This window comes from Ursus americanus, chromosome 18, assembly GCF_024610735.1.
Source record: "Ursus americanus isolate L20-20 chromosome 18, mUrsAme1.1.p, whole genome shotgun sequence".
Lineage (NCBI taxonomy): Eukaryota > Metazoa > Chordata > Mammalia > Carnivora > Ursidae > Ursus > Ursus americanus.
This window is the reverse complement of record NC_142144.1, coordinates 36,447,053-36,461,301: the sequence shown is the minus strand read 5'-3', so window position 1 is coordinate 36,461,301 and position 14,249 is coordinate 36,447,053. Positions and strand designations below refer to the sequence as shown.

The 14,249-nt window shown below is 39.1% G+C and overlaps 1 protein-coding gene across 8 annotated transcripts in view; it reads right to left on the bottom strand.

The window, feature by feature from the left end:
- UBAP2 (ubiquitin associated protein 2) overlaps positions 1-14,249 on the bottom strand; it is a 116,916-nt gene that overhangs the window by 84,613 nt on the left and 18,054 nt on the right. For 2 of the 8 annotated variants that reach the window (XM_087869590.1, XM_087869594.1), the window contains exon 2: positions 12,207-12,330. The exons of the other annotated variants lie outside the window; for them this stretch is intronic. The gene's annotated coding sequence lies outside the window, so the exon portion shown is untranslated. The remainder of the gene's footprint in view (positions 1-12,206; positions 12,331-14,249) is intronic. 8 annotated transcript variants of the gene reach the window in all.

Below are 14,249 nucleotides of genomic sequence, written 5' to 3'. Positions count from 1 at the left end.
AAACTGGAACTAACCCTCTATGACCTACAAATATCTGTTTGAGTCAAATGATCCAAATATGGCACAAGAAACAATAATATACTCCGTGTCAAATTTTTTTTTCAAAGTTGAGCCTTCATAACTGGAATTTAACACTGTATTCCACTTATAAGATGATTCCATCGATGAGATATCCAGGACAGACACATATAACACAGCCCTAAATGGTCCAACCTATCTCCCTTAAGCCTGTATGCTATCCACACCCTTAGGGAAGCCGAGAAGCTCATCATCCGCCACTCAAGTTCCTCTTTTTAAAGAGCTGGACTTCCTCTCTACTGCCAAGGCCTAAAATGGGGAAAGCATTATATATAAAACCAGCATTTTTCAAAACAGAACCTACTAAGAATTTGGTGTGGCTCTGGTACAACCCCAAGAGTTAGCTATTCAAGACATCTGAACTTGCATAAATCCTGCGTCCATAAAACAGATATTTCAAAACAAATGGGTGGGAGAAAGAGTTGGAAAATGGCAAAACAGAAATACAATTCCAATAGCTAAATATAAAATGTTGTATCAAGTTAAAGAAAATGCTGAAAATGGAGAGGTAACATATGGCAAGGAGACAGTTTTAATTTAGAATGGTCATAACATTTCATGTTGTAGGGAACATGTAAAAAGTTCTAAGAATCCATTTGAGTAACTTTTTTTTTTTTTTTTTAGTTTACAAAATATCTCATATTTTTTATCTTACTGCACGCCTCAAAAGTCTTAAGGAATAGATACTGTGGCATCGGGGTGGCTCAGTTGGTTGGGTGTCCCACTCTTGGTTTCAGCTCATGATCTCAGAGTCGTGATACTGGCCGTATCAGGCTCTAGCTGAATGTGCAGCCTGATTGGGATCTGTCTCCCCCTCTCCCTCTGCCCCTCCCCATGATCGAGCGCAATCATGTACTCTCTTTCTCTCTCTCTCTCTAATATAATAAATAAATCTTGGGTGCCTGGGTGGCTCAGTCAGTTAGGTATCTGCTTTCAGCTCAGGTCACAGATCCCAGGGTTCAGGGATCAAGTTCAGCATAGGGCTCCCTGCTCAGCAGGGAGTCTGCTTCTCCCTCTGCCCCTCCCCCCACTCATGCTCGCATGTACTCCCTCCCTCTCTCTTGCAAATTAAATAAAATCTTTCAAATAAAATAAATCTTTTTTAAAAAGATTATTTTTTTAAATATTTATTTATTTATTTGACAGAGAGAGACAGCCAGCGAGAGAGGGAACACAGGCAGAGGGAGTGGGAGAGGAAGGAGCCTGATGTGGGGCTCGATCCCAGAACTCTGGGATCACGCCCTGAGCCGAAGGCAGATGCTTAACGACTGCGCCACCTAGGCGCCCCTAAAAAAGATTATTATTGCCATCCCCATTTATACAGAAGCACGGACAAAATATTCCTCAAAATAAACAAGCAAACAATGTATGAGTTGGCTCAACCCCTCAAAATTCTGTGCTATGGCTTGTAGCAAAACTTCTAAACACACACAAAAAAAGAAAAACCAATGGACAAAAATTAAGTATATGTACCTAAATGTCAGCTAATGGAAAAAAGTCCATCTCTACGAAACTGTCTATGACTACTTTTGCACTATGATGGTAGTACTGTATAGTTATAACACAAGCAAGGCAGAAAATATTGACTACCTGGCCCTTAAGAGAGAAAGTGTTCTAACCCTTTTAAAAAATAAATAAAATAAAGATTTTATGCATTTATTTGACAGAAAGAGAGCACAAGCAGAGGAAGCAGCAGGCAGAGGGGTAGGGAAAAGCAGGCAGACGCTTAACGTACTGAGGCACACAGGCATGCCTGTTCCAACACGTTTTAAAAGGTTCACTAAGAGTGATAATTCTCCCTCAACTACAGATTTAACTTAAATCTCATCAAAATTCTAACAATGTTGTGGGGGTCTTTTTTAATTTACTTTTTTTTAGTAATCTCTACACCAAACGTGGGGCTCAAACTCACAACCTGGAGATCAAGAGTCACACACTCCTCTGAGCCAGCCAGGTGCCCCTCTATAAGGTTTTATTGTCTAAAACCTGACAAGCTGACTCTAAATTGACATGCAGAGCAAATAGTCAACAACAGTCAGGATACTCCTCCAAAAGGAAACAAAACCAAAAAACCGAGACACAGGACCTACCTCACCAGTATCAAGGATTATAACACTACAGTAATTACAAGAGAACAACAACGGTAAAGGGAAAGAAAAACTGGCCAATGGGTCAGAACAAGAAGCCCAGAAAGAGACCCACACATACAGATATAATTCCTAATAGAGATGGCAGTACATGTGATGAGAAAAGGTAAACTTTTAAAGAAGTGAGGTTGAGGGGTACCCAGGTAGCTCAGTTGTTAAGCATCTGCCTTCTGCTCAGGTCATGATTCCAGGGGCCCCACCTACTCCCCCTGCTTATATCCCCCCCCCCGCCACCAAATAAATAAATAAAATCTTAAAAAAAAAAAAAAAGTGAGGTTGAAAGAAGTGGTTGATTATACTTTTTTTAAAAAATTTATTTTTTATTAGACCATACATTAAAAAGACAATTTTAGGGGCGCCTGGCTGGCTTAGCCAAAGGAGCACGCAACTCTTGATCTCAGGGTTTTGAGTTTGAGTGTGACATTGGGTATAGAGATTATTTTAAAATTAAATTAAATTAAATTTTAAAAAGCCAACTTACAAGTCAGTTGTAACTGACTTGTAACTGGTTAAGTCAGTTAGGCATCTGACTTCAGCTGAGGTCATGATCTCAGGGTCCTGGGATGGAGTCCCACATTGGGCTCCTCACTCAGTGGGGAGTCTGCCCTCTGCCCCTCCCCCCACTTGTAATTGCTCTCTCTCAAATTAAAAAAAAAAATTTAAAAAAAAGGCAATTTAGGGGCACCTGTGTGGCTGAGTCAGAAGGGTATACGACTCTTGATCTGAGGGTTCTGAGTTCGAGTCCCCCTTGGTATAACAATCTGGTATTATCTAATAAAGGTAAACATGTATAGGGGCGCCTGGGTGGCTCAGTCGTTGGGCGTCTGCCTTTGGCTCAGGGTGTGATCCCGGCATTCTGGGATCGAGCCCCACATCGGGCTCCTCTGCTGGGAGCCTGCTTCTCCCTCTCCCACTTCCCTCTCTCGCTGGCTGTCTCTCTGTCAAATAAATAAATAAAATCTTAAAAAAAAAAAAAAAGGTAAACATGTATATACCCTATGATTTAATAATTCCACTTCTTGGCATATCCCCTTTCCAAGCTATATATACCTCTAGCACATCTGTACTAAAAACATGTAATTAGTATGTTCAAGGAAACAATCCAAACACCATTTTCAAGATATTCCTACCAAGGAATGCTATAAAGCTATAAAGCAATGAAAATGGATAATAGCCATATACATGTTGATTGAGTCTCAATAACATACTCTATGGGAAATTGAGAAAGAAAACACACTGAAGAATATACATACTACGGTTACATTACTTTAATATTCAAGAAAACAATATATCATTAACTTTTTTTGTAAAAAGAAGTTAAAATTATAAGGAAAAGCAAGGAAAGGATAAACTCAAAATTCTGAATAGGGGTTCACTTTACCTAATTCACAAGTTGGGTACTGGGAAGTAGCAGACCATGAGTTTCAAAAGATAATGATTTTTTTCTTTCTGAATATTTTTTGTTTTGTTCTTCATATTTATATATTTTATAAATATTGATCATTGATCATATACTTCCTCACATAAAATCTCTTAAGTCAATACATGTTACAATCAGCAATATCTAAGATTAAGTACTCTATTCTGTATACTCAATATTTAATAAAAATTTAAAGTAATGTATACCTGAAGAACAGTGAATGAGAAAAGAACAATCTGCCCTAATAAACAAACATGCAAAATTAAAATACAAAGTTTCATGATCATTTTCATTTCTGGCCTAGTGACCCAGAAGTATTAAGGCAAATAATTCAAATAGGATAGATCACACTAACAAGCCCTTAAGTTTCTAACAAAGTCCATTTAAAATATTCCAAAACAGGTTACAGATTTCCAGTGCTTTTAATATATTACTTTCCTTTAAATACAACAGTACTTATATACAATTCATATTTTAGTTTACTATTTTTTCCTAAACTTAACTTGCCTTCCTAATCATAATATCATAAACAAGATCAGAAATTCATTGTTTCCTTTCATTACTCAGTAGCTACCAATACAAGATACATTTGACAAGTGTGTTGAAATGACATGCTATAGAAGCTGGTAACTTTTAGAAATTAAGAATGACCTGAGAAAGAACAAATCATAGCACAGCCAATGACTCCAAAAAGAACAATAAATGGAATTCTATTTTCTAGAACAATCAGTTATAGAGACCTCAAAGCAAACATTCATATGGTGTGGAACAATGTTCCCCTATGAAATGACACTATACCAGCATTTCTAGATATCTTTTCCACCTGTTTATCTTAAAATAGAGGAGACTAACTGAAATTCAGTATACGAATTCAGGCATCCAAAAGGAAAATTATGTTTCTAAAAACTATTTTAGCTAGAAAAGGTCTGACAAGCTTTTTCTAAGTTAGCTAACCTAATTTTATCTACTTATTTTCTCAAGAGGTCCTCTGTTAACTGGAATGCTAGATAAAGTCCACAGACATATTACTACACTGCCTTTCACATAAACTATAGCAAATAACCAATTAACCAGAATATCTCACATGCCAAATATGCTGATTTAAAACTTAGTATATTTGGGTTTTTTTTTTTAAACATTTACTATTTGAGAGAGAAAGTGTGTGCACATGTGCATGGGGGGGCGGGAGAGGGAGAACATCTCAAGCAGACTCCCCACAACCCTCAGATCATGACCTGAGCCAAAATCAAGAGTCAGACACTTAACCGACTAAGCCACCCAGGTGCCCCAAAACTTGCTGTATTTGACTCTGCCTCTCAGTCAGTATCAGTACGCATTTGATTCTTTTTTCTGAGTTTAACCATTTTGATATTTTGCTGGTTTGGGTTTATTGTTTTGGTTGTGTTACACGGAACAAGGTTAACTGTTTTGCCATGATTACTTTTAGAGCTTTCTCTGAGTTTAGTGTTCTCCAATATGAATAAATACACATGAACAAATACACTTTTTAACTATAAAGTACCAACACATGTTAAAACATATTAGTATTTCTGGGACGCCTCGGTGGCTCAGTCAGTTAAGCATTTACCTTCAGCTCAGGTCACGATCTCAGGGTCCTGGGATCAAGACCTCAACGGGCTCCTTGCTCAGCAGGGAGCCTGCTTCTCCCTCTGCCTCCCTCTCCCCCTGCTTGTGCTCTTACAAATAAATAAAATATTTAATTCATATATATATGTAGTTCTGAAATAAAGGGATTACTTGATTATTTCTAAAATCACCTCTGAGCACTATTTAATTCTATCTTAAGTATCTAAAGTTAAACATCCAATCAAAATCTGAGTGGTGTTCCAGAGTAAAACTTTAAAAAAAAAAAGTCATTTTTAGTTTACTTACAGATTTCCAAACAGTTGCTATTCTACTGAATTATGTGAACCTTTTCTCCTTCATCTTTTGAACTACTTATTCCTGTACGCTCTCATTTATGAAAATAAACTAGGTACATTAAATATAACAAAATGATAATTTCTTCTTACAGGAGTGCCATCTGGTGATAAAAATCTGCATGTACAGAAATAAACTTAAGCTAAACTGAATGAATGCTAAGACTGAGTTTTTTGACTTACCAAAAAAAGACTTTAAATCTTTTTTTTTTTAAAGATTTTATTTATTTATTCGACAGAGATAGAGACAGCCAGCGAGAGAGGGAACACAAGCAGGAGGAGTGGGAGAGGAAGAAGCAGGCTCATAGCGGAGGAGCCTGATGTGGGGCTCGATCCCATAACACTGGGATCACGCCCTGAGCCGAAGGCAGACGATTAACTGCTGTGCCACCCAGGTGCCCCAAAAGACTTTAAATCTTAACAGCCTTGCTATTACAGCCAAACATTTGATATAAGGTACCTGAATCCTCATTTGTCAATCAAGAAAACCATATACTTTTTTTATGTTTCGAACTATTACAATTTTACTAATTCACTGCCTCAGTATAAACATTAAGACTTTATATCTCCATTCCAATCATCAATCCTCAATCTACATTTGATGTATGTGATTAGGCTATAAATAATGTCCCCAGTTCCATGGCTGAACCAGAATTATATTGCTTTGTGAAACATGAAAAGCACATTGCTTACTTTATGTTTACATACTGTTGTTTGAAAATAACCATTTTTCTCTTTTAATTAAGGTTTACTACTCCGGGTTATATATATATATATAAACTGTTACTACAGAAGACTTTTGGCATAAACATTACAAATTCAATCCTTCCAAAAACTTAAAAGAAAAAATGATGGAACCAGCGCATGCTTCTAAGGATGCTTAAACAAATTCGTATTTCTATGAATATGGCAATCGACACTAACACTGAAATGTAAGAATGGCTGTATTCCTGTTCATAAAAAAAGTCTGAGGCGCCTGGGTGGCTCAGTCGGCTAAGTGTCCAACTGTTTTGGGTTTTTTTTTTTTAAGATTTTATTTACTTATTATGTCAGAGACAGAGAGAGCATGCACAGTCAGGGAAAACAGCGGGCAGAGGGAGAAGCAGGCTTTCCACTGAGCAAGGAGCCCAATGTGGAACTCAATCCCAGGACCCTGGGATCGTGACCTGAGCGGAAGGCAGACACTTAACTGACTGAGCCACCCACACGACCCAAGCGCCCAACTCTTTTTTTTTTTTTTTTTTAAATGATTTTTTATTATATTATGTTAGTCACCATACAGTACATCCCCGGTTTCCGATGTAAGGCTCGATGATTCATTAGTTGTATATAACACCCAGTGCACCATGCAATACGTGCCCTCCTTACTACCCATCACCGGTCTATCCCATTCCCCCACCCCCCTCCCCTCTGAAGTCCTCAGTTTGTTTCTCATAGTCCATAGTCTCTCATGTTTCATTCCCCCTTCTGATTACCCCCCCTTTCTTTATCCCTTTCTTCCCCTACCGATCATCCTAGTTCTTATGTTCCATAGATGAGAGAAATCATATGATAGTTGTCTTTCTCTGCTTGACTTATTTCACTTAGCATTATCTCCTCCAGTGCTGTCCATGTTGTAGCAAATGTTGAGAACTCGTTCTTTCTGATAGCTGAGTAATATTCCATCGTATATATGGACCACAACTTCTTAATCCAGTCATCTGTTGAAGGGCATCTCGGCTCCTTCCACAATTTAGCTATTGTGGACATTGCTGCTATGAACATTGGGGTGCATATGGCCCTTCTCTTCACTACGTCTGTATCTTTGGGGTAAATACCCAGTAGTGCAATGGCTGGGTCATAGGGTAACTCAATTTTTAACTTTTTAAGGGACCTCCACACTGTTTTCCAGAGTGGCTGTACCAACTTGCATTCCCACCAACAATGTAGGAGGGATCCCCTTTCTCCACATCCTCTCCAACAATTGTTGTTTCTTGCCTTGTCTATTTTTGCCATTCTAACTGGCGTAAGGTGGTATCTCAGTGTGGTTTTGATTTGAATTTCCTTGATGGCTAATGATTTTGAACATTTTTTCATGTGTCTGTTAGCCATTTGTATGTCTTCATTGGAAAAGTGTCTGTTCATATCTTCTGCCCATTTTTTGATTTGTTTATTTGTTTCTCGTGTATTGAGTTTGAGAAGTTCTTTGTAGATCTTGGATACCAGTCCTTTATCTGTAGTGTCATTTGCAAATATATTCTCCCATTCCGTGGGCTGCCTCTTAGTTTTTCTGACTGTTTCCTTGGCTGTGCAGAAACTTTTAATCTTGATGAAGTCCCATAAATTCATTTTATCTTTTGTTTCTCTTGCCTTTGGGGATGTGTCATGAAAAAGTTTCAAGCGCCCAACTCTTGATTTCAGCTCAGGTCATGATCTCAGGGTCGTGAGACTGAGCCCTGCATCAGGCTCTGTGCTCAGTAGGGAGTCTGCTTGAGATTCTCTCTCTCCCCCTTGACTCCCCCCCTGCTTGCTCACGCTCTCCAATAAATAAATCTTTAAAAAAAAAAAAATGTCTTGTGCTGTCTCTGACAAATAAATAAAATCTTTTTAAAATAAAAAATAAATAAAAATAAAGTCTTGGGGCACCTGGCTGGTCTCAGTCGGTAGAGCATGCTACTCTTGATCTCAGGGTCATGAGTTCAACCCCACATTGGGTATAACTTACTTCTGAAAATGCAAATTTAAAAATATCTTATTTAATGCTTCAGATGTCCAGCAAAAAACCTCCAAAGATAAAACTGGGAGTTTACAGAGCAAGCACAGAGGGAAAGAAAAGTGTTACTAAAATCCCATGGAGAAACAGAGCCCAGGGGGCACCTGGGTGGCTCAGTCGGTTGGGCATCTGCCTTCAGCTCAGGTCATGATCCCAGGGTCCGGTGACTGAGCCTGGAGTTGGGCTCCCTGCTCAGCAGGGGAGTCTGCTTCTCCCTCTCCCTCTCCCCTGCTTGTGTACGCACAATCAATCTCTCTCTATCTGTCTCTCTCTCTCAAATAATAAAATCTTTTTTAAAAGAGGAAAAAAAAACAAAGAGGCCAGAAAATATATTAACAGGATGTTATGATTCAACAAACTTTCTTATACTCACTTTATATAAAACTTCTGGAGACAGTGAATTCACAAATCAAAATAAAAGCAAAGTTATCAAAATAATGATCACCACCGTTAAAAACTGTTACTACCAATGAATTACAAAATGAATAAGGCAAGGAAACTAGCCTATAAAAAGGCAGAACTTTAACGTACTGTCACATGGGGAAATTCTATGTCCTTTCTTCTGGACACAGTTATGTGTAGTAAATAGGAATGCTTCTGCAATAAGCACCCAGTTGCCAGACCAAAGGAATCCAGTTTACACTTGTGTTCCATCCCCTCTACCACTCTCCACCCACAAGAACTACTACCCTCAAACAGGTTCCAAGAGAATTCTTAGAATAGAAACAGACAAGGGCAAGAGATTCTAAAAATAATCCAGTAGAAACTCAAACATACATATCTCAGGTTCTTGAAGTGAAGAAAACACCAGATTATTTCAATCTATCCAATAGAATTTTAAAACCCTTATTTACCTTGCTTCATCCCAAGTAAATTAAAGATGGGATAGATTAACAGCAAGTACGAACTGCTACATGTTTAACCTCTATAAAAACACTGCCAGCAAAATACCATATAAAGCTTCCTAGATTATCTCAAGTGTAGGAATAGTCTAAATTACTTGTTATATAAGGAAAGTAAGCCAGGAGAACAAACTAACTTGATTAAACTACAGACTTCCTCTGTAGAACGGGTATTTTTAGAAAATGCTTTATTAACTGCTATTTTTTCAAGGACTTTTTTAAAAGATAAGGTACCTCAGTGAAACAGAGGCATTTTAAAAGTGATTCTGGAGTTTAGAATGAACTGAAAATGGTTAACAACAGCCACCTGCACTTCTACTGAAGCTCAAATAATACCACAAATTCATCCTAAAAGGACTCTTAACTTTATTTTTTTTTTTAAGATTTTTTATTTATTTATTTGACAGAGACAGCCAGCGAGAGAGGGAACACAAGCAGGAGGAGTGGGAGAGGAAGAAGCAGGCTCCTAGCGGAGGAGCCTGATGTGGGGCTCGATCCCATAACGCCAGGATCACGCCCTGAGCGGAAGGCAGACGCTTAACCGCTGTGCCACCCAGGCGCCCCGAGGGACTCTTAACTTTAAGCCAAAAAAAGGGGAGGGGGAGTGAGTGGGTGGGTAGAAAATTATCCAAAAACCATGTAATATCATACCCTAAAAGAAGAAGGGGGGAAAAAAAAGAAAAAAGGAAGAAAAAAAAAAAAGAAAGAAAAGCAAGGGCACATTTGATCATTCTGAAGAATTACAGAACACTTTTTGATAATGTACTGAGAACTATGAAGATTTTGCTGAAAGCAAAAAGTGCTTTAAGATAGTATCATCAACTGTCAGCAATGGAAGGCAGCTCTAAAACCAGAAGGCTCACACAATGGCCTAGGGTATCTCATCTACTGCATCAAAAAAAAAAAAAAAAAATCTACATTCCAGAAACAGCAAAATGAATGTCTCTTTTTCAAAGACAACATGAATTAGTCAGCTAAGGGCTCAACCACTAAATTTGTGTTCAAGAATCAAGTCCCCATCAAGGACGTTCAGAGATGCTGTTCACTCAGTCCTGAGACCAGTGGTGGCTGGGACTATCTTAGACGGCAAGAATAGGGGTCCTTCATCTATATGAAAATTTGATTCATTCACTCATTCTCAAAAGCCCAAAAACCCTTAAGTAAAATAGTAACAGCAGCAAACACATACTGTTTACTATGTGCCAGATACTACTGAAGTGCTTTATATCACAGTATTAAGTCATTAACCTTCCCAACGACACTGAGGTGAATACTAATTATTACTCCCATTTTACAGACAGCAAACAGAGAAAACACAGATTCACAGCTAGCCAGTGGTAAAGCCAAGATTCAAACCCAGGCCATCTAACTCCACACTCTGTACTCTTAATCACGACGCTGTGCTGCAAAGCTAATATTTCAATTGTAGATATATAAGACTCCAACTCAGCTTCCTCTTCTTTAAAGCACTGTAACTACTGTCAGCATCACCTACTACCTCATATGTGATATGACAGATCTGGTTCTGGGTCAGTATCTCACCTATCTTCCCAGCTTTCAGATACCCACAGGTGCTCCCTTGGCTCTATATTGTTAACGTTTTTGTTATCAGTTCTGTTTCATTATTTGTATTTAACTTCCAATTTGTGTTCTTGCTTTTCTTACTAAGAAAATACCCATTGGGGTGCCTAGGTGGCTCAGTCAGTTAAGTGTCTGACTCCTGATCTCAGCCCAGGTCTTGACCACAGGGTTGTGAGTTCAAGCCCAGCGCTGGGCTCCATGCTGGGTGTGGAGCCTACTTAAAAAAAAAGAAAAGAAAAGAAAAGAAAAAATCCATTAAACAAAAAGAGAAAATACCTATTCTAAACTTTTTCCCCACAAAGGAAATTCATTTATTCATTCCTATAAGAATAGGACTAGTTTATATTGAGAACTTCAAGGGGATGCCTGGACGGCTCATTCAGGAGAGCATGGGACTCTTGATTTCAGGGTCCTGAGTTTGAGCCCCATGTTGGATGTAGCTATTACTAAAACAAACAAACAAACAAAAAACAGTAATAAACTTAAAAAATGTATTTTGGGGTGCCTGGCTCATTCAGTCGGTGGAGCACGTGACTCTTGAACTTAGGGTTGTGAGTTCAAGCCCTATGTTGGGTGTAGAGATCCTTAAAAATAAAATCTTAAAATAAAAAAAAAAGAAAAGAAAGAATTTCAAATGATTTGGGAGGCCCAGAGCAGCCAACAAGAGGAACTCTACATCCCCAACCCAGGAGACAGCAAGGCAGGCTAGGATGCCAACACTCTAGTATAAGACCCAACCCAATGCAACTAAACTGCTTGTGCCCTACAAGCCAGGAGCTGACCAAGCTGATACTTTTATTCTCCACAGCTGCTGAGGGCAAGGTCAAGCCTCAAGCAGCTGGTGAACAAGGTTAACTCCCCTACACCCAAGCTCCACTGAAAGAGGAGCACAACATTATCTGCTATTCTGTGCATATAATCTGCCCCTGGAAAAGATAAGTGCTTGTGAACTCTGAACACCACAGCACATCAAAAATTATTTAAGTCATATTTCCTCTTCCAGGTTACCTAAGGTCAGGGAGGAAAAAGTAATTTTATCTATCTCTGCTTCCATATAGCTATCCCATTCCTATGCGGCTTATTTCTTGGCTCTAAACCCTGTCTTTTAGCCAGAACCCCACTCAGCAGCTACGTTATTACTATCCCTTGAAAAGTCTCTGATTGGGGTGCCTGGGTGGCTCAGTCAGTTGAATGGCTGCCTTTGGCTCAGGTCATGATCCCTGAGTCCTGAGATCAAGCCTTACATCAGGCTCCCTGCTCAGTGGGGTCTGCTTCTCCCTCTGCTCCCCACCCCGCTCTTGTCCTCTCGCTCACTCACTCTCTCAATTAAAAAAAAAAAAAAAAAAAAGGAGGGGCCCCTGGGTGGCTCAGTCGTTGAGCGTCTACCTTCGGCTCAGGGTGTGGTCCTGGAGTTCTGGGATCGAGCCCCACATTGGGCTCTTCCGCTGGGAGCCTGCTTCTTCCTCTCCCACTTCCCCTGCTTGTGTTCCCTCTCTCGCTGGCTGTCTCTCTGTCAAATAAATAAATGGGATCTTTAAAAAAAAAAAAAAAAAGGAGAAGCGTCTCTGATTATTCATGACCAGTCTTAACCCCCCCCTTTTTTTTAAGATTTTATTTATTTATTTGAGAGAGAGAGAGAGACAGCCAGCAAGAGAGGGAACACAAGGAGGGGGAGTGGGAGAGGAAGAAGCAGGCTCCCAGCAGAGGAGCCTGATGTGGGGCTCGATCCCTTAACACCGGGATCATGCCCTGAGCCGAAGGCAGACGCCTAACGACTAGCCAACCAGGTGCCCCTAACCCCTTCTTTTAATAGCCCTTTCTGCTATACTACATAGGACCTCACAAGACCTATTAGGTTATAAGAATAGTATACTCTTAAAAAAAAAGGTACTATACTCTTAATTTACATTACATTCAAACAAGCACCCCACAAATACCAAGATGATACCTTCCTTTAGAGGGTTACTACTCCACAGCCAAGGGAGAAAAGGGTCTATTTATAAAGTAAAAAATTTTCTGATTATAAGAGTGTAACCAGATTAAAATGGAATTTCTACAAATCATCCCTTTACCAGGACAAAATATTAATAATGCCTTCCTCATAAATCCAGTAGTAATTCTTATTTAACAGAGACACATACAAAATCACTATTATCTTGCTCTACTTATATCAGATTTTGTCCACCCTCTTATGTATTATTCTCTGGTCTTCCCCCTACACACACACACACACACACACACACACACACACACACACACACACGAGTTTGTACCTTACCCACATATACAAGGGCATACCTATAGTCAGCTTTCTGCTTTCAATTTCCATTTCTGAAACCTTCCAAGTTCCTCATAGGCTCTAGCAACAAGGAATTACTGGATGCTATTACCTCTTACCATTTCTGATCCTGTAGTTGCACAGTGCCCCTGAAGAACCAGGGGAATGGCAAGACAAGTTAAGGAGGAGCCCGGAAAAACTACAACTCCATGAAACACTAGAAAGTCTCAACCCAGGTTTGTCAGTATACTCATTAGCTAAATATGCCATTCTACCCATGTTCAAATGTTAACAGGAGTATCTCCAGAAGCATGCACAATTTCTCATTATCAAAGAAAGTTTAAGAATCTTGAAAACTGGATTACTATTCATCATCATCCCTGGCTGCACAGTACAATCACTCGGGCAACTTCTAAAAAATGAAATCAAATAAATAAAAAATTAAAGAAAGCAAGCAAGAAAGAAACCAGGTCCTATTAAAATCAGAGCCACTCAAAACAGGACCCAGATATCAATATTCTCTTTTAAAGTTCTCCCAGTAGTTCTTAGAAAGTTAAGAGTTACCATATGACCAAGCAATTCCACTTCTAGGTACATACCCAAGAGAACTGAAAACATATGTTTGCCCAGAAATATGCACATGAATGTTCACAGCAGTATTATGACAAAAAGCAAAAACAACCCAAATACCCATTAACTGATGAATAAACAAAATGAGGTGTAACCATACAATATACTATTATTCAAGTACTAAAAGGAACAGAGTTATGGGGTGTCAGGCTGGCTCAGTCAATGGAGCGTGCAATTCCTGATCTTATGGTCATGGATTCAAGCCCCAAAGTGGGTGCAGAGCCCACTTTAAAAATGAAATTAAGGGGAGTTTGGGTGGCTCAATTGGTTAAGCATCTGCCTTCCGCTCAGGTCATAATCTCAGGGTCCTGGGATCAAGTCCCACATCTGGCTCCTTGCTCAGCAGGGAGCCTGCTTCTTCCTCTCCCTCTGCTGCCCTTCTTGTGCTTTCTCTGTCAAATAAATAAATAAAATCTTTAAAAAACAAAATAAATAAAGGAATAAAGTTCCAATACATGCAATAACATGGACGAACTTTGAAAATAGGGTGACAGAAAAAGACCAGAGAGAGAGAATTTTTC